Source organism: Phoenix dactylifera, unplaced genomic scaffold, assembly GCF_009389715.1.
Source record: "Phoenix dactylifera cultivar Barhee BC4 unplaced genomic scaffold, palm_55x_up_171113_PBpolish2nd_filt_p 000669F, whole genome shotgun sequence".
Taxonomy (NCBI): Eukaryota; Viridiplantae; Streptophyta; class Magnoliopsida; order Arecales; family Arecaceae; genus Phoenix; species Phoenix dactylifera.
The window spans coordinates 250591-271666 of record NW_024068056.1 but is presented as its reverse complement, the minus strand read 5'-3'; the positions used below and the strand labels follow the sequence as shown (position 1 = coordinate 271666).

The window sequence follows — 21076 nt, the reverse complement described above, 5'->3', positions numbered from 1 at the left end:
GATATAGGGAAGGGCTTCCACTACAAGATCATCCATTTCATCAATCAGGCAACACTCATCTTCCCTCACATGTTGGTCAGCGGCATGAAACACATTCAACTTAATTTTCATGTTTCCAAATGATATATCCATTGCCCCAGTTCTACAGTTGATACATGCATTGGCTGTCGCTAAAAAGGGGACGACCAAGAATCACAGAGACTTGTTTTTTTTATGTTGGGCACATGTTCCATATCAAGGACGATAAAATCTACTGAAAAATAGAATTTGTCTACCTTGACAAGTACATCTTCAATCATCCCCCCGTGGCATCTTCACGGATCGATCAGCCAATTTGTAAAGATACTGAGGTGGGTTTTAATTCACCTAACCCAAAATCCTTCATAGACTGAATAGGGTAGAAGATTCACACTTGCCCCTAGATCTAAAAAGTGCTCGATCAATGGAGTTATCTCCTATGACACAGAAAATAGTGGGAGCACCAGGATCTTTGAATTTTGGAGGGATGTTGTGTTGGAGAATGGAACTTACCTACTCAGTAAGTAGGACCTTTTTAGGCACATGTGTCCTACATTTTCGCTTTTGGGTGCAAAGATCTTTGAGAAATTTTGCATAGGAGGAAACTTGTTTGATGGCATCAAGGAGCGGAAAGTTGATTTTAACTTGTTTGAAAACCTCCATCATCTCGTCTAGTGAAGTTTCCTTCTTGCCAAAGGGAGTGGGTGCATTAAGTGCTTCAGGGAATGGGGCCTTTGGAGTGTGGGTTGTGGCCGATGGTGGACTAGCTGAAGAAGGTTTGGGTTTTCATGTGATACATTCCTCTCCTCTTCTTTACCTTCTTTATTGTGACCCTCCCCAATCTTATTATCTATTATACGTCCACTCCTAAGGGTAGTCAAAGCATTGGCCTTGCTCATGATTTAATCGAGTTTCTTGAGCCACGTATTGTCTCCTTGGATTACTTATTGGTTGACTTGAAAGCTTGCCTTCCTCTCGCTTGTTTAATGCATTAGCTAGTTGACCATTTGGGATTCTAGCTTAGCAATTGATTTCGTGTGGGAGTGCAATAGTTGTGTGTTTGCCTCCAAACCTTGAAGGGCAGTCAACACTTTCTCCTCGAAGGCTGTATTTCTTTGGGTTGGAGGAGGAGGATGATGTTGAAATTGAGTTGAGGGACGGTAGAGATTAAAATTCTGAGTGTTTTGAAAATTTTGGGAGTAGGGTTGAGCAGCATTCGAAGCTTGCTGCCTCCAAGAAAAAATTTGGATGATTCCGCCATCCCAGATTATATGCATTGGAAAATGGATCATTATCCGGTCTGGACAGTGTTTGGGCAGCATTGATGTGTTCCTGCATGAGTTCGGGGAATTGGGGTGCTGAGCGGCACTCATGAATAGGATGCAATGGGCTAGAACAGATAGCACACACTTGTGCTTGGGAAGAGCTAACAACATGTCCTCCTATCATCAGTTGGTCAATCTTATGGGACAATGCATCTAACTTGCTAGACAGGTCCATAGAATGACTTATTTCATAAATGGTCCCTTTTCTTTGAGAACTCGGGGGGTGCTTGATGAGAACAAGAAGCATGGTGGAGGGAGTTTCATTAAAATTTTCAAATAATTGCCATGCTTCATGCTCATTTTGAAGCATGAAAGTCCCCCCCGCATGCAGCATCGATCATCTGACGGTTTCGTTCAGTCAATCTGTCATAGAAACATTGCACTAGCTGCCATTTAGGTATTTGATGATGTGGGCATTTACGGATTAGGTCCCAAAATCTCTTCCAAGTTTCATGAAATTCTTCTTCCTCAGTTTGAGAGAAGCTTGTGATGGCACGTCTAAACTGGTTCGTTCTTCCTATGGAAAAGTATTTTTAAGAAATTCTTGTTGCATTTAATCCCAGGAACGAATCGAATTGGCTTCTAAAGAATTCAACCATTGCTTGGCTCTATCTTTAAGGGAGAAAGGAAATAATCTAAGTTTTCAGAGCATCATCAGTGAAGTTCTGAATCTTGACAGTGGTGCAAATCTCAAGAAATTCATCTAAGAGTTTATATGGATCTTCGTTGGTGAGCCCATAAAAAGATGGGAGCATTTGGATCACACTAGATTTTATTTCATATTGTACAGCTGCTACTTCAGGTAATCGAATGCAAGATGGGGAAGTATAAATGGTGGGAGTAAAGTACTCCCTCAGGAGTTTGGGTTGTTCTTCAGCCATCTCAGGAGGTGGGGATGATTCTAATGTTCTAATCTCAGCTCGAATATTCCTAAGGGTCTGTTCTATTCAAGGTCAAAAGGTAATAGGTCACGTACTCTAGAACGATTTCCTTGCATACACTAGTACTTGATCAGTCAAGCATGCAAATAAAAGAAAAAAAATACATCAATCCTTGTATTTGCCCTAAAATCACTAAACAGCTCCTAACTGGTTTGAAGAGGGCACCTAAGCCTCTAATCCGGTCTAATGAACTGAGTTGACCAGGTAAGCTTCCAGATAAGTGAAGGGGTCACGATGCGTTTGAAGGGTTTTAGCATGTTATAATGTGCAGCGGAAGCTAGGAATTTTAAAAATTTCTTAATAAAGTTCCTTAACATTAAACCCTTATAAGCCTAGATCACCTTAATAGAAGCAATCAAATAATATAATATAAATGCAGAAATAGAAGAATACCTCTAACGCTAATCCAATGTGCAGAATTTCCACTAGGTGCCCAAATGTTCACCCTCCAATGTTGATCCATACGAAAACTTAATTCAAGTCTTAAGCTCCAAAGACTTTGATCCTTAATGCAGAATTCTTCTAAAGAACTCTAATGGTTTGCTTTCCTTCCTTTCTATTTTTCTTTCACCTTCTAAAATCACTTCTAATCCTTTTGTCCTAAAGAAGACCACCTTGTCTTGGATTAGGACATCCTAGAAGCAATGCTAGAAAGAGACAAAGCCTTGTAAGAAAGAAGGGATAAGGGAGAGAGAATGCGGTGGAGTTAGAATGATGAAACCTATGGAGCGCTAGCCTATTTATAATAGGCGTAGGGATGCATCTCCAAGGGATGCATCCCATCCACATATCCTTTCATGAAAGGGCATCATCTAAAGGGCCATATCAAATAAGAGGAGGCACAGATCAAGTGAGGAGGTGTATCAAATGATATGTCCTTTCATGTGGTGCCATATTTTGACCAAGTCAACATCACATGCCAATCACATGTCCATCATGCCTCACCTCTTGATCTTTCGTGATGATGATCCAAGGGCTCCAATGCAAGGCACCATTCACTTGACCCATTATATCTTCATCCAATGGTGGGATTAAGATCCAATGGTCAATTATGATAGCCATCCTCTAACCCAATCCAATTGGATTAAACCAACTCTCCATTATGTCTTCATCCAACGGTAAATCAAGATCTAACGGTCTAGATTGAATGATTTATTAAATCTAATCCAATTAGACTCAAACCAAGCCAATTAGGTGCCAACTCTTGGCTAACCCATATTAAAACATGATCTAATCAAATTAGATCAATTAAGAATCGGATTCGAATCCAATTCGAATCAAGAGCTAAGGGTTTGCAACACCTACTAGGATGTCTATCTTGCAAACATGATCTAATCCAATTAGACCCTTAATAAGTTTTCTTGTGTGTGACCCATTGGGTTCCATACTTAGCCAGCAATAGGTGTGAGTGCGAGTTGACCCAACTTGATTAGAACTCTTCTAATCAATTTAAGTCCAAACTGCGCGAACCCGAACTTAACAATTAGAATCCTTTCTAATTGGTGATCGAATTAAACTCTTTAATTCGATCAATCCTATAAGACAAGATTGACGTCTAGCAACGTGTCATGTCTACCCGAAAAATATGAAATTTGGTGGAAATACCAAAAACACCCTTCAGTGGCAAGTTACCGTGCAATTCAATCCTTTAAACAAACTGCATCCCGAATATGTATATGAGTATGAATATATGTCAAACTCAATTTCATATTCATATATTTCTCAATCTTCTAATGATAATTCGAATAATGAAACATTAGAAACTCTTTCTAATTTTCGTTGTGCTTTGATCAAAGGCTTTCTGAATTATCATATGATTAGAATAAATAGGATGCGATCTTCTCTTGCTAGAAGTGATTAATTCCTTGTTGACCTACTCATAACCTTCGTACACATTCCACCATATCCAGAAGACCTCGTACATAACTTATTGTCATGAATGAGTGGAAACCAAAATATGAATTTATGTGCACAAGATACTATGGTGATCTCAGGTCAAAGGATCAGTTGCACAACTCCCACTAAGAGAATCATCTTTTGACATGTAAGTAAGACTTCATAAGATTTCTCTTTGTAGGTCAATTCAGTGAACTCATTTCTCTAATGAGCACCCACATCTTTGTATTAGTGTCTCCACACAAGTGATTGTGAGATCAATCATCCTCTGCATCGAGCATATATAAGATGTGCCAGTCTTTCCGGTAAACATTGATCCTCGACTCAATGTACCAATGACTGGAAATATTTAAGATTAGGATATTTGGATTTTAGGTCTCACTAGTATGATCTCATCATAGCCTCAAAATCATTGCCTTAATCTAAGGGGTTCATCACAAATATAATCAACAGCATATGATGAAACACAATGCCTTTATTTATATTGAATGTCATGTACATGATTTGGAAAATCAAAAGAAAATCCTTCATAATACATATTACGATTGGCTTGTAGGGCATCTACTCTTTCAATTTCCCACTTGCACTAAAGCCAATCGCCCTTATATTTCATCCCCATACAATCGAGGTGGCGATCGAACTGCTGTTGTGGTAGAGCTTTAGTGAACGGGTCTGCTAAGTTGTTCTTTGTGTCTACTCGTTCAATGACTATGTCTTATCTCTCGATGATCTCTCGCACGAGGTGGAAGCGTCTTAGAATGTGCTTGGATTTGTGATGAGACCTTGGTTCCTTTGCTTGAGCAACAGCTCCAGTGTTGTCACAATAAACTGGAACTGGTCCAGCAATCTCAGAAACTTCTCCCAACTCAGAGATGAACTTCTTCATCTAGACAGCTTCCTTAGCGGCTTCACTTACAGCGATGTATTCTGTCTCAGTAGTTGAGTCAGCTACAGTTTGCTGCTTGGAACTCTTCCAGCTCACTGCACCACCATTTAGGGTAAAGACATACCCTGAAGTGGACTTGCTATCATCTGGGTCTGATTGAAAACTAGAATCAGAAAATCCTTCTAGTTTCAACTCAGATCCTCCATAAACTAAAAAAATATCTTTAGTCCTTCTTAAGTACTTAAGAATATTTTTCACAGCTATCCAATGATTCTCTCCTGGATCAGCCTGGAATCTGCTTGTTATGCCTAAGGCATAAGCAACATCAGGCCTAGTACATAGCATAGCATACATAATTGATCCTACTGCCGAAGCATAGGGAATAGAATTCATTCTATTCCTCTCTTTAGATGTCTTAGGAGACATCTTCTTAGAGAGACGTATGCCATGACTCATAGGTAAGTAACCTCTTTTACTTCCTTCCATGCTGAATCTTTTCAGCACACGATCTATGTACTTAGACTGGGACAAGCCTAGCATCCTTTTAGATCTATCCCTATAGATCTTTATACCAAGTATATAGGATGCTTCTTCCAAGTCTTTCATAGAAAAGCTTTTTGATAGCCAAGTCTTGACCGATTGTAACATTGGAATATCATTTCCAATGATTAGTATGTCATCTACATACAATATTAAGAAGACAACGGCACTCCCACTAGTCTTCTTGTACACACATGGTTCATCCACATTTTTGATAAAACCAAACTCTTTGACTGTTGTATCAAAACGGATGTTCCAACTCCTCGATGCTTGCTTTAATCCATAAATGGATCTCTTAAGCTTGCATACTTGATTTGCTCTCCCACTTGAGATAAATCCTTCTGGCTGTGTCATGTAAACCTCTTCCTCAAGATAACCATTAAGGAAGGCGGTTTTGACATCCATCTGCCAAATTTCATAATCATAGTATGCAGCTATTGCAAGCAAAATCCGAATAGATTTAAGCATGGCAACTGGTGAAAAAGTTTCATCATAGTCAATTTCTTGCTTTTGCCTGAAACCTTTTGCCACCAATCTAGCCTTGTAGGTTTCTACTTGGCCATCTGCTCCAATCTTCTTCTTATAGACCCATTTGCAACCTATAGGGTTTACACCTTCTGGTGCATCAACCAAAGTCCATACTTGGTTGGTATACATAAAGTCTATTTCGGATTTCATAGCTTCTAACCATTTGTTAGAGTCATTACTCATAATAACTTCCGAATAGGTCAGAGGATCATCATTTTCAACGATGTGGGCTTCATCATTTTCAATGATAAACCCATACCTCTTAGGTGCATTTCGCACTCTATCTGACCTTTGGAGAGAAGATGTGTGTTGTCGTTGTACTTCATCAATGGGTACATCTGGTTGAGGAATATCTTGTGTTTCCATTTGTAGGTCTTGAAATTCTTCAAGTTCAATTCTCCTATCCTTGCATTTTTCTAAGATAAACTCTTGCTCTAAGAAAGTGGCATGTCTACCTACAAAGACCTTTTGTTCGGTAGGATGATAGAAGATGTATCCTATACTATCTTTAGGATAACCTACAAAAATACATTTATCTGATCTAACACTTAGCTTATGTCCAAAATTTCTTTTGACATAAGCTTTACAGCCCTATATCTTAAGATACTTAAGATTAGGCTTCTTTCCTCTCCATATCTCATATGGAGTACTAGATACAGATTTTGATGGTACCCTATTTAATATAAGTGCAGCAATTTCTAGGGCAAAACCCCAGAAGAAAATAGGAAGATCTGTAAAGCACATCATGGACCATACCATATCTAATAGAGTACGATTCCTCCGTTCAGCTACACCATTTAATTGTGGCGTATACGGAGGTGTCCATTCAGAGAGAATGCCCTTTTCTTTAAGATGATTTAAAAACTCACTAGAAAGGTATTCACCTCCTCGATCAGATCGAAGGATTTTAATACATTTTCCAGTTTGTTTTTCAACCATACTTTGATACTCTTTAAATTTATCAAAGGCTTCGGATTTATGTTTCATAAGATACACATATCCAAACCTTGATAAATCATCAGTAAATATGATGAAGTAAGAGTATCCACCTCTAGCTGGAGTTGTCATAGGACCACATACATCTGTATGTATAAGTCCTAATAACTCACTTGCCCTTTCTCCATGTCCAGTGAATGGAGACTTGGTCATTTTTCCCATAAGACAAGATTCACAAGTTCCTAATGATTCATAATCATAAGGATCAAAGAACTCTTCTTTGTATAACTTGTTGATTCTTGATTCACTTATGTGACCAAGTCGGCAATGCCAAAGGAGGTATTATTCACTTTCTCTCTCTTTCTTTTATTGCTTTTATTAATATGAAAGACATTGTCATTAAGTAATAAAACAAGAAGACCATTTTCCATAATGCCATTGCAAAGATGCTTATTAGAAAAATAAATAGAGCAACCATTGCCCTTTCCATTAATTTCAAAGCCTTTCTTTAACAACAAAGGAATGGAAATTACATTTCTAATAATTTTGGGCATATAATAACAATCTTCTAATTGTAGGAGCTCTTCCGAAGGCAACTCCAAGTTGTAGGTTCCAACAGCTTCAGCCTGGATGGACTCTCCTCCAGCGCCATATAGCTCGAAGTCACCTTTCTTCAAAATTTTAATTTTCTGTAGTTCATACAAAGATTTGCAAATGTGAAAACCACAGCCAGTATCCAATACCCATGAATTTGAATTTGAAGAACTTAATGACAAGTTGGCATGTAACATAAACATACCTTTCGATGCAACTCTTGCATCGGTCTTCATACTTGCAAGAAAACTCTTGCAATTTCTCTTCCAGTGACCTTCCTTGCCGCAGTGGAAACAGGTACTGGGTTTGGAGTTTTTCTTTCCTTTCTTCTTCTTGATCTTGCTAGTATTAGGGTTCAACCTTTTCTTAAAATCCTTATTGCCTGATTTCTTCCTTGAGCCCCTATCAACAAGAAGGATCGGACCCTTTTCCTTTTTGATAGGGTTCAGCTGTGTTTAACATATTTAACAGCTCAGGCAGTGAGACATTCAGCTTGTTCATGTGATAATTCACAACAAACTGAGAGAATGATTCAGGTAGTGATTGCAGGATCAAATCCTGACTGAGCTCACTATCCATAGCAAAACCTAACTGACTTAATCTGGTGATCAAATCTATAACCATAAGACAATGGTTTTGCACGGACGTTCCTTCATTCATTCTAGCACGGAACAATTGCTTAGATATCTCATATCTAGCAGTTCTACTCTGCTCTCTATACAACTCCTTTAAATTAAGAAGTATAGATTGAGTGTCCATGTTCTTATGTTGTCTCTGTAGCTCATTGCTCATGGAGGCAAGAATGATACATTTGACAGTTAAACTGTCATTCTTCCACATCTTATGTGTGGCTACCTCCTCTTCTGTAGCATCATCCCCTAGATCTCCAAGATCAGGGGTTTCAAGAATATAGAAAATTTTCTTCTGAGTGAGTACAATCTTAAGATTCCTCAACCAGTCTACATAGTTTGGACCGATCAACTTGTTGGCATCCAAGATGCCTCTTAGTGATAGTGAAGATGCCATTTAATTCAGAATTAATTCTACATAAGCAAAGAACAAAACTATCATAAACAAACCAATCATGATGACATATATACAATTAGACAAGAACTTTATCTAATTGTTACTCCCACTATTTTATCGAATATCATAGCCCTCTCCTATGATAAACGAGAAAATCTAATTTTTCTTAGTAGGGTTGAGATCCTAATTCATCATAAAAGCCTTGTGGTTGCACAACAAACCTTTATGAGTTCAAAGGTAGGAAACTCTTTCCAATTGCATCTCATGCAATTCTCAACTTTATCCTATCCTCTTAAAACACTTATAGCTTTATGGTTGCACAACAAACTATAATGTTTTATTTAAGTCAAACCCTTCATTTCCATATAGTCATATTCAAATAATATTGCCCTTGTGGTTGCACAACAAAGCAACATATTAAAATATGCCATAAGCATCTCTATGCACCAAGACAGTATAACATCAGTTCTCATTGCAAGTCTTATGGTTGCACAACAAACTAGCATGAATTTTGACATAATAATGTCGAAGCATGAAGGAAGGATATCAGTAGTGTTTTATCAACATTAAGCTTATCCATAATAGGCAATCAAACAATTGGCCAGGTAAGCAGGTGGGAGGCTCCCCTTACTCAGAGAGTAAGGTCCTAATTAAGTAACCACCTTTAGTGCTTTTCTTAGACACCAATTAGATTAATTGTTCTAGAATGGGTCAGCTCAAAGTTTTTCAACACTATGACTTAATATAATGTTATTGAGCGCTTACTGGTCCCATGCACATTCTATAATTATAACATATTGAACATATGCTTTTGTATATGCTATAACAAATTATATATCTATCTCATAGCATATATAAATCATAACCAACTATCATGCATCATAGCTATCTCATAGCATGTATAAATTATTACCAATTAACTAAATCAATTAACATATCTTCATATGAAAATTCATATCATGAAATTTATAACATAATACTATCTCATAGCATATATACAGCATGGCTATCTCATAGCATGTACAAATTATTACCAATTGATTGGATCAATTAATATGCTTCAACATAACTTCTTATAAAAAATTCATATCATGACATTTTATTATATATCATATCATATATGAATCATATAATTCAACATTCCTCTAAACATATGACATTACTATCTCATAGTAATTTAACAATTATACATCATGCATAATCACCTGATTGAACCAATTAAGGGTGGCTCTGATACCACTGAAGGGTTTTAGCATGTTATAATATGCAGCGGAAGCTAGGAATTTTAAAAATTTCTTAATAAAGTTTCTTAACATTAAACCCTTATAAGCCTAGATCACCTTAATAGAAGCAATCAAATAATATAATATAAATGCAGAAATAGAAGAATACCTCTAACGCTAATCCAATGTGCAGAATTTCCACTAGGTGCCCAAATGTTCACCCTCCAACGTTGATCCACACGAAGACTTAATTCAAGTCTTAAGCTCCAAAGACTTTGATCCTTAATGCAGAATTCTTCTAAAGAACTCTAATGGTTTGCTTTTCTTTCTTTCTATTTTTCTTTCACCTTCTAAAATCACTTCTAATCCTTTTGTCCTAAAGAAGACCACCTTGTCTTGGATTAGGACACCCTAGAAGCAATGCTAGAAAGAGACAAAGCCTTGTAAGAAAGAAGGGATAAGGGAGAGAGAATGCGGTGGAGTTAGAATGATGAAACCTATGGAGCGCTAGCCTATTTATAATAGGCGTAGGGATGCATCTCCAAGGGATGCATCCCATCCATATATCCTTTCATGAAAGGGCATCATCTAAAGGGCCATATCAAATAAGAGGAGGCACAGATCAAGTGAGGAGGTGTATCAAATGATATGTCCTTTCATGTGGTGCCATATTTTGACCAAGTCAACATCACATGCCAATCACATGTCCATCATGCCTCACCTCTTGATCTTTCATGATGATGATCCAAGGGCTCCAATGCAAGGCGCCATTCACTTGACCCATTATGTCTTCATCCAATGGTGGGATTAAGATTCAATGGTCAATTATGATAGCCATCCTCTAACCCAATCCAATTGGATTTAACCAACTCTCCATTATGTCTTCATCCAACGGTAGATCAAGATCTAACGGTCTAGATTGAATGATTTATTAAATCTAATCCAATTAGACTCAAACCAAGCCAATTAGGTGCCAACTCTTGGCTAACCCATATTAGAACATGATCTAATCAAATTAGATCAATTAAGAATCGGATTCGAATCCAATTCGAATCAAGAGCTAAGGGTTTGCAACACCTGCTAGGATGTCTATCTTGCAAACATGATCTAATCCAATTAGACCCTTAATAAGTTTTCTTGTGTGTGACCCATTGGGTTCCATACTTAGCCAGCAATAGGTGTGAGTGCGAGTTGACCCAACTGGATTAGAACTCTTCTAATCGATTTAAATCCAAACTGTGCGAACCCGAACTTAACAATTAGAATCCTTTCAAATTGGTGATCGAATTAAACTCTTTAATTCGATCAAACCTATAAGACAAGATTGACATCTAGCAACGTGTCATGTCGACCCGAAAAATATGGAATTTGGTAGAAATACCAAAAATACCCTTCAGTGGCAAGTTACCGTGCAATTCAATCCTTTAAACAAACTGCATCCCGAATATGTATATGAGTATGAATATTTGTCAAACTCAATTTCATATTCATATATTTATCAATCTTCTAATGATAATTCGAATAATGAAACATTAGAAACTCTTTCTAATTTTCGTTGTGCTTTGATCAAAGGATGCCTGAATTATCATATGATTAGAATAAATAGGATGCGATCTTCTCTTACTAGAAGTGATTAATTTCTTGTTGACCTACTCATAACCTTCGTACACATTCCACAATATCTAGAAGACCTCGTACATAACTTATTGTCATGAATGAGTGGAAACCAAAATATGAATTTATGTGCACAAGATACTATGGTGATCTCAGGTCAAAGGATTAGTTGCACAACTCCCACTAAGAGAATCATCTTTTGACATGTAAGTAAGACTTCATAAGATTTCTCGTTGTAGGTCAATTCAGTGAACTCATTTCTCTAATGAGCACCCACATCTTTGCATTAGTGTCTCCACACAAGTGATTGTGAGATCAATCATCCTCTGCATCGACCATACATAAGATGTGCCAGTCTTTCTGGTAAACATTGATCCCCGACTCAATGTACCAATGACTGGAAATATTTAAGATTAGGATTTTAGGATTTTAGATCTCACTAGTATGATCTCATCATAGCCTCAAAATCATTGCCTTAATCTAAGGGGTTCATCACAAATATAATCAACAGCATATGATGAAACACAATGCCATTATTTATATTGAATGTCATGTACATGATTTGGAAAATCAAAAGAAAATCCTTCATAATACATATTGCGATTGGCTTGTAAGGCATCTACTCTTTCAGCGTTCGCAAAGGTCCCACTTAAAAACCACTTGCCTCGAACAGATTAACGTCTCCCTTATAGGGACAAAGCTTGCCTAGACATCAACTAAGTCACAGAGCGAAATTGGTGCAACTTTCGGTGATCTTCGTCCTATTGAGCTCGAATGTCCCTAGGAGCAAACGTCTAATTGATTTTAATTAAGCTGACACTATGTAAGATTGAGTTCACCTAAGTTGGGCAAGAGGCCGGTGATAAAATCCGGCTCTTATCTTGTTAGGATGATTGCCCTTACTATGTGCGGATTAATTTGTGTATGTGTATCAAGCATGCATTCACACTTTTGCTAAAATTAAAATCAAACAATCACCACAAAATTTTAAGCTAATTGGGAATCAATTTAAATAAGAAAGGTTTAGAGGTTACCAAAGAGAATTTTTTCAGCAAATTTCTTTTTTTTAAGCAAATCTCTGCAGCATTTCTTTTTTGCAGTCCCCTCTTTGACCGTCCCAGATTTCCTCTTCGATTCCTGATCAAATAATATCAAAAGAAAATTAAAAATTAGTAAGAGAGAAAAAGAAGATAAGAAAAGTAACAACAATAGAAATATTTTTATTTTAATATATATATATTTTTTAAAGTTTTTTTATGAAAAGAAAAACAACTATGATAGCAACCCCCGGCAACGGCGCCACAGGGACTGCAAAAATCAACCAGACAATAGCACGTATCCTGTAGGATAGTGATTACGGGTGTCGGTCCACAGGAATTGGAGAATAAGTTATTTTTTCTAATTAAATAATTACTTCAAAGGGCATAAACTAGAGTAAATGATAAAAACTAAGAATTAATATGGATGTCGTAGTATGAATTATCTATGGAGAGAGGTGTTTGGGGCTAGAATCCACCGATGGATTCGTAAGTGTGATGCTTTCAATAATTTAGATGCGTGTATGACTGATTGCTCTTAACTACAAGTTAGGGCAATCATACAAAAAGTTGAAATCTAACCCACAGTATGAGTCATCTAAGCCTGGTACAAACCATCTTCTCTAAGGATAGGCATGGTCTGTCCTATTTAGCATGATTCATCTAATGATTAATTTCTCAAAGATAAATCCGGTAGTTGCATAGCAATCTCCTCCAAACCACAGGTATTGGATTCGATTTCGATACACTAGATTAATTTATGCAAAGACTTTCTACAAGATAAACATCTTACACAAATTAAACAAGACATTTCAAGATCATAATTTCATTGAATATGCAACTGTTTTACAACGCTAAAAATCGAAGAAATGCAACATAAATACTCATCCACGACTTCATCAAACTCCTAAACCAAGATTCAGCCACTAATGATGCTCAGCGACTTTGATCGGCTTGCTGAGATACTCCACGCCATCCATCTCAATTTCTTTCACTAATTGATCTGCTCCCAGCCTCCCTCCTTTCTCTTTTTTTTTTATTTCTTTTCTCTGGTCCCCCCCCCCCCGTATGAAGAACTCTTCTCCCTTTTTATATCCTTCCTGACCGTGGAGGATCGGATTCTTGAAGGAGGATATGCAGGCGATGGATCCGCGGATGAGTAGCTGGATTGGAGGACGCCGATGCTGCTCCAACACGAAGGACGACGGGGGTGTTGAGAGGATTCTGTGCTGGCTCTCATTTGGACACGCGGAGCAGGGGAGTTTCCATTTGCCTTGGGATTTGGATGGATCATGGAAGATTGCTGGGACCTGGTTCCAAAGCAAAGAAATCCGGAAGAAAAGATCACGGGCGTGGTGAAATGCTGGGACTCAATCCACTGAGAGGATGGATTCAACCTGATGGTAGGAAGGTTGCGGATGCTTGCAGGATTTCAGAGGTTGAGTGCGAGCGGAAGGAATCCGGAAGAAGAAGATCTAGGACAAGATCAAATCTGGAACAAGAAATCTAGGAAGACGAGGGTGATCATATGAGAGTGTTCAAGGGATCTAGAGGCGATCAAAAATTCGATACGGCTAAGCTGGAAGATATGCTCTGTTTTGAATCAGGAGGAAAACATATGGATTTGAACCATGAGCTGAGGTGCTGGGATACGAACGAGATGTGAGTTATTCATGGAAGGAGACTTGAATGAGAGGTTCTGGTTGCTTCGGTTTGCTGGGAAGGAAAGGGATGATCTGCCGATTTGAATCGCGGAAGCGGGGGAGGGGAGGACGTGGAACAGGGGATTCTTATCCGTGGGAGATGAAGATGTTGAGATTTAGAATCGGATGGAAATAAATCTTTGGGAAGACGATGCTTGACTCGCGGATGCTGGCCGGGAGGATTGCATTGCGGGAGGAGATCACATTTGGAGCAAAAAATCTGGGAGGACGTGGTTGAATGGGAATGGGAGTGATCATGCGGCTTGTTCTGAAACAGGGGAAGAAAAAAACAATAATGTGGAAGATGAATACGAGAATGAGGGAGGATATGTGAATTTTTTTATTATTTATATTTCTTCTTCTCTTTTTTTTAGAAAAGTGGTTGGGGTCCACTCGGGTAGGTTGGAAGGGCTTTGTTCTGAATCTAAAATAAAGGAAGTTTGGACACGTGGAGAAAATGGAAGAGGCCTCTGTTTTGCTAAGTTGGGAAGCTTGGTGCCCACGGAAAATATGACGTGGACAAAGGAATGGGTAGCTTCATGCACATGTGGAAGAAAGTAGTCCACACATGGAACAGATTGGGACTAGTTCGTGAATGGGTTGACTCGACCTGTACACAAATTAAACTAAATCAATATAGAAAATTAAACCAAACTTGAATTACCTCTAATAATTTATTAAAATGCAATGAAGAGGGGAAACACATTTTCTTATGTTTAAATTTAAAATATGTGCATAACAATAATAATAAGTGCTATGTAAAATAGATAAATTTATACATTATTTAGCACTTATCAATGCGCCTCGGATCGTAAAATTCAAAAAAATTTCTGAATCCAAATCCAGAAGATCTTTGAACTCATTAGGGAGGAGAGATTAGGATCTGAGGAGGGTTGATTAAGATTTATAAAAATAAAACAAAAATCAAAAGTTATTAATTCGAAGATCTCATCTTCAAAAAGTCTGCAGGTGTAAAACACCGCAGCCTGATGATCTTTCTAGGTTCCTGGTTAAGCCGCACATATGTCCGGCCTCTACAGGTATCCACACTAGGATCTAATCATCTGAGATAGGATCTTACCGGAGTGCTAGCTCCTTGCAAAGACCTCTCATGACTATCATAATATTGGAAGATAAAAATCTGCAGCATTCCTCTTTGAAGAAGAACGCTTTCTTCTTCAACCTTGCTCGCAATGGAGGAAGATGAGGGATGAAGCTTTAAGCATGGATCTTCCTTGCCTTGCTCCCGTAGATGAAGAGGAAGACGAGATCCCCTTGCTGCCGTGGAGAAGGAAGGAAGAAGAGAGGGAGAGAGGAGGCATGGGGATCTAGGATTAAGAATTCAATGCACATGCCTCCCCTTTTATAGATTGGGTTTAGGGCTTCTTCTAATCTTATTAGGAGTATGGGACTATAACCCACCCTTGGATTAATGCCAAGTGTCCAATCCTTGTGCTCATAGATGCATGACATGTGTCCACTTAATCAATTGATTAATTTTCTAATCACAATAGGACTCCTAATCTTATTAGGAGAATTAATTGATTTGGGAGCATGCATCCTACGATGCCATGTGGACTTTAAAGTCCGCATAGTGTGAACATGACTTAAGTCATATTCATCCGACGACGACATGTGGTCTTTAAAATCCGCACAAATCTTGGTTTAATCAAATTGACCCAATCATGAACCCAAATCAATTTGGGTCGAACCTAATTTGATTTGGCTCATTAAATCAGCCCAATTGCAATCCATTATAATCAATTCCACTTAATTCTTCTTTCATTAACTCACTAACACTTAGTGGGTTAATTCAATCACCAATCATATTGATGATTGATTTCTATTGTGATTCCAAATCATAATTATGATAGTCTGACTAATTAAATCCTCTATGTGTGTGACCCCGTAGGTTCTATTCTGACTGGTAGTGAGACATTTTGAGATCTCCATCTCAATATCACTGAAACTCCTTTTAGTGGACTGAAACGATTTCAGTTCTACTATCCGGGTTCATTGATCACCAAGTGAATGCCGTCGAGTCTCACAATCCACTAGTGACACCTAGCAATATATGGTGGCAACCCAGCAGAACCTCTAGGTGCAGTTAGCATATGATACAGTCTCTCTATCATGGATCCCGACGTGACAGAGGTTATGGATATCTCGTCAAACCCCATCGTCCGTCATATATTAAATTTATACGACTTGCAGTTTGAGATATGGAAAATTTTTTTTCCAAAATACTTAACCAAAAATTTATCGAACTCAGTCTTATAAATCACATAGGATCACTCCTAATCTATCAAGGTTGATAGATCCTATCTAGATGCAACCCTATTCCAAAATGAACCTACTGCAGCCAATCCGCATCACAAAGACCCGAATGGCTAGGGCCCAAGTTCACATGCTCGTCAAACTACAGCAACCTCACAGTGAATAGCTGAGGCATCGCAGGTCAAAGGACCAGTCATACAACTGCGGCATAAGTGTCACTGATGAGTGGATAGACATCCATGTGACTACTATCTTTGGTCATGCTCAGTACCTTGTTCTCTAACAAGTACTCACACAATCACTCCAGTGTCTCTACACCGTGGACTCGAGACTCGTCCATCTGACTAAGTGATCTGTACACTAATCTCAGCAGATCGATCACCGTCCCTCGTGATAGATCCATCGATCAGGTGCATTTAGAAATTAATCCCTAATGACACATGCCTCGAATTCTCAACTCCTTTGAGAATATGTATTATCATCTATTAATTTCTTGGACGATTCATGGACACATACAAACATGAATGAAAAATAAATTGCCCAATCTTATTTATAAATAAGTGTCAAATAACAAATTTATGCCCCAGATTACAAATATGCGTCAGCCACGTTGGCTTCTAGGGCATACTTCTAACATACCTAATATTAAGTCTAGAGATCTTTCACCGTAGTAGAGCTGCTAAAGTCTTTCCGGTGTTGATTTGTCTCGGCTGGATATAACAGGCAAGTTGCATCGGAGGATCGGACCTCTCTATTGACATGAGATGTAGTGCGGGTAAAGGTAGATTTGGGCGCTAATAATTGTTAAGTGAGGACCCAATGACGACTTTACTTCTGTGGAAAATATGGTGGGTCTAACTTAACCAAGAAACGGGACAAGTAACTGTTAGGTGAGGTCCATATGACTTGGAGACCAAGTTGGATACAACTTACTTGAGAAATATTGTACAAGGAGTTGTACACTCATCGTTTATGTGTCCCCAATAACTATTAGTGAGGTGGCATGTAAATTGGTGGGACCGTCGCACCCCACTGGAAACCTAGAGTCGCAGGTTTATGTTTCTCTATCAGATGAGTGTTTGAGATTCGAGAAAATAATGGGAGGTGTTTATTTTAAAAGGCCCTAAAACAAATAAAGTTCAAGTTCAAAATTCTAATTAGAATCTTTACTCTCTGAGAATTATAAAGTCAGCATCTAAATTCTTAACTTATATCCTAGAGAACAACCGTTTGACCAAACCCAATTATAAAGACTGGCTCTGCAATTTCAAAATAATTTTGAATTGTGAGAAATTAGGGTATGTGCTGGCCCATAAAATCTCTGTATTACCAGTCCGTCCTATCACTGATCAGCGTAAGACGCATGCTAAGTGGACGAACGATGACAATATGGTTAGGTGCTACATAAAGGCATCAATGTCCAATGAACTTTAATGCCAGCATGAGAATATGAAGACTGCTAGGGATATATTGAATCACCTGCAAGAGTTGTATGGTGAATAGAGTCGCGCAGCTCAGTTTGAAAGATGCGTGAAGGGCAATCTGTCCATGATCATGGTCTGACCATGATAAAAGACTTAGAGGAGCTTGAGAAGCTCGGCATGACCATACACAAGGAAGTGCAAATGGATTTGATCATACAATACCTTCCAGTTTCGTATGAACAGTTTATAGTAAACTACCATATGAATAAGATTGTATGCACTAAAATAGAATTGTTAAATAAATTGGTAACTACCTTAGAGACCTTGAAGAGTTCAAGGGCCATTATTCTTGCTGTTGAGTTGGCTTCTACTTCCAAGAGAGAGTCTACCTGGAAGAAGAAGAAGCCTGCGAAAAAGATCGAGAAAAAGCCGAGCAAGAAAGTTCCAAAAAAAAGGCCGATTGTAAGGGAAAGTGTTTCCATTGCATCATGGAATGGCCATTGGAGGAGGAACTATCCTACATACATGGGAAGCATAAAGAGCAAAAAGGATGACAGACCTTCTGAAGGTATGTCAAATATGCTCATTATTAAAAGGATACTTAGGGACTGTTACCTGCTGCTAGTAGAAATTTAATTTCCGTATCTTGTTTAACACAAAAAGATTTTTATAAAACTATTGTTCCATTTATTTGAGAAATAAATTGGTTGCAAGTAGTTTTATGATTGACAGTCTTGATCACATAAATATGGATGCATCTGCAAATGAATCTGAGCAAACAGTGAGTACTATAGGATCCAAAAGATCTAAAGATGAGATAAATTTAAAGTATTTGTGGCACCTCAGGGTTGGCCATATAGGAGAAGATAGAAAAAACAAATTGAAGAAACATGAACTTTTAGGCTCATTGACTTCCGAGTCATATTCGATTTATGAATCCTACTTTCAAGGAAAGATGGCCAAATTATCCTTTGTAGGACACGGGGAGAGATCCACTAAAATACTTATCCTAGTACACACTGACGTGTATGGCCCATTCGATGGGCAAGCTAGGGATTGTAATTTTACTTCATTTACCGATAATTACTCATAGTTTGGATATATGTATGAGACACAAATCTGAAACTTTTGAAAAGTTCAAAGAGTTCAGATATGAAGTAGAAAAACAAATAGAAAAACTCATTAAGATTTTTCGATCAGATCGAGGAGGTGAATAGCTTAGTGGAGAGTTCCATAATTATCTCAAAAAAAATGGTATAGTTTCATAATGGACCCTCCTTGGTACACCTCAGCACAACAAGATGTCAGAGAGGAGGAATCAGATCCTATTGGATATGGTCAGGTCTATGATAAGCTTTACTGATTTATCATTATTTCTTTAGAGAGATGTCCTACTTTAAGCAATTTACATATTGAATAGAGTTTTCTCTAAATCTATTCCTACCACGCCATATGAGATATGGTACGGTAAGAAGCCGAGTCTTGGTTATCTTAAGATTTGGGGATGTCCAGCCCAAGTCAAGCGACAACAGACGGACAAGTTAGAGGATATGACAATTAATGCTCATTTTATTGGATATCCTAAAGAGCCATTAGGATACGATTTTTTGTCCCAAAAGATCACAAAGTGTTTGTGAGCCGACATGTTATCTTTATGAAAAATAGTTTATCCTTGATAGACGCAGTGAGAGAAAAATTAAGCTCGAAGAGAAAGTCTCTGAAGAGCAACGAACCACTGTGCTTATAGAACCTATTCATATCAAGCCAGCACATGTAGAACCTCCTCCATCTCGTAGATCTAATAAGATTTTCCATTCTCCTAAAAGGTACTTAGGTATGCTTACTGTTGCCCAAGGTGACAACCCAAGAGGGGGGGTGAATTGGGTTTTCTAAAAATTATGTTCCCTAATTTTTACTTTGAATTGAATGCAGCGGAATGATAAGATGTTATTTACTTAAGCTCTAGGCAATTACAAGTAAAGTAGTGGAAAATTAAGCTAGAGCAATTATACTATGGCTTTAGGGTGCAATTGATCTAAAATTAACTTATAGTTGTATGATCAATTTTAATCTATGTGTATGATAAGAATGGAGAGGAAGCTAAGCAAATTCTAAACAATCACTTATAACTCTATAGAAAACAAAGCTAGAGATATTACATAATCAAGTACGAATGTAAGGCATGAAATACACGAGATAAGGCATCACAAACACAAAGATGTATAGTGGTTCGGTGCACCCCAGCACCTACATCCACTCCCCAAGATCTCTTGAGAATTTCACTATAATCCCCCAGATTACAGCCGGTTGTTTTACAAGCTCACAACCCAACTTGTTGTTTTGCGAGATCACAACGAACTCGGTCGGTTTTCACAGGCTCACCGACTAGAACCAACCGATTGTTTTCCCGGATTCACAATCAAACCCAGTTGGTTTTTCCAAAGGCTCACCAACCACAACCTTACAACGATTGTTTTCCGGGTTCACAATCAACCCAGTTGGTTTTCCCAAAGGCTCACCAACCACAACCTTACAACGTTGGTTTTTCCTTTGGCTCACCAACAAACCTTAACCCTTTGATTCAATCCCTTGATTGAATCAAGCTATAAGATATTAGAACAAGAGTTTAAATCAAATACAAGCTTCTCAAATAAGCAAATATAGCAAATATAAACAAGTAAAGTAAAGAGAAGAAGCCCTCAAACAAATTTGTAGATGAAGGAACTCGGCTTCTTCTTTACTTGACCCTCTTCTGATTTTGCACGAAGTAGAGGATCACCGAGGCAGCACATAGTTGGAGAGGAAGCTTTGGGATTCACTTGGATGTTCTTCTTCTCTCTCTTTTACTTTGAATGGCCCTTTTGTGCTTTTGGGAGATTTTCCTTGTAATCTCTTTGAAATCTCTTCCCTAAATGTTCTCTCCCACTTCCATCCCTTCTTCCCTAGCTCTCCTCTTGATTTTATAGCTTTAGAGGGAGTGGAAACAAAAATCTAGCCGTTAGAGACAAAAATAGAGCCGTTGGAATCAAGAAAAAACAAGCCGTTATGCCTCCCAGCGTGCTGGAGTCGACTCGGCTGAAGTAGGAGTCGACTCGGCTGAAACAGGAG

The 21076-nt window shown here is 38.2% G+C and overlaps 1 non-coding gene across 1 annotated transcript; it reads left to right on the top strand.

The window, feature by feature from the left end:
* Positions 1–1742: 1742 nt before the first annotated feature.
* LOC120106866 lies at positions 1743–1848 on the top strand. Its single transcript, XR_005508860.1, has one exon. It is a non-coding gene; the product is annotated as a small nucleolar RNA R71 (small nucleolar RNA).
* Positions 1849–21076: the final 19228 nt, after the last annotated feature.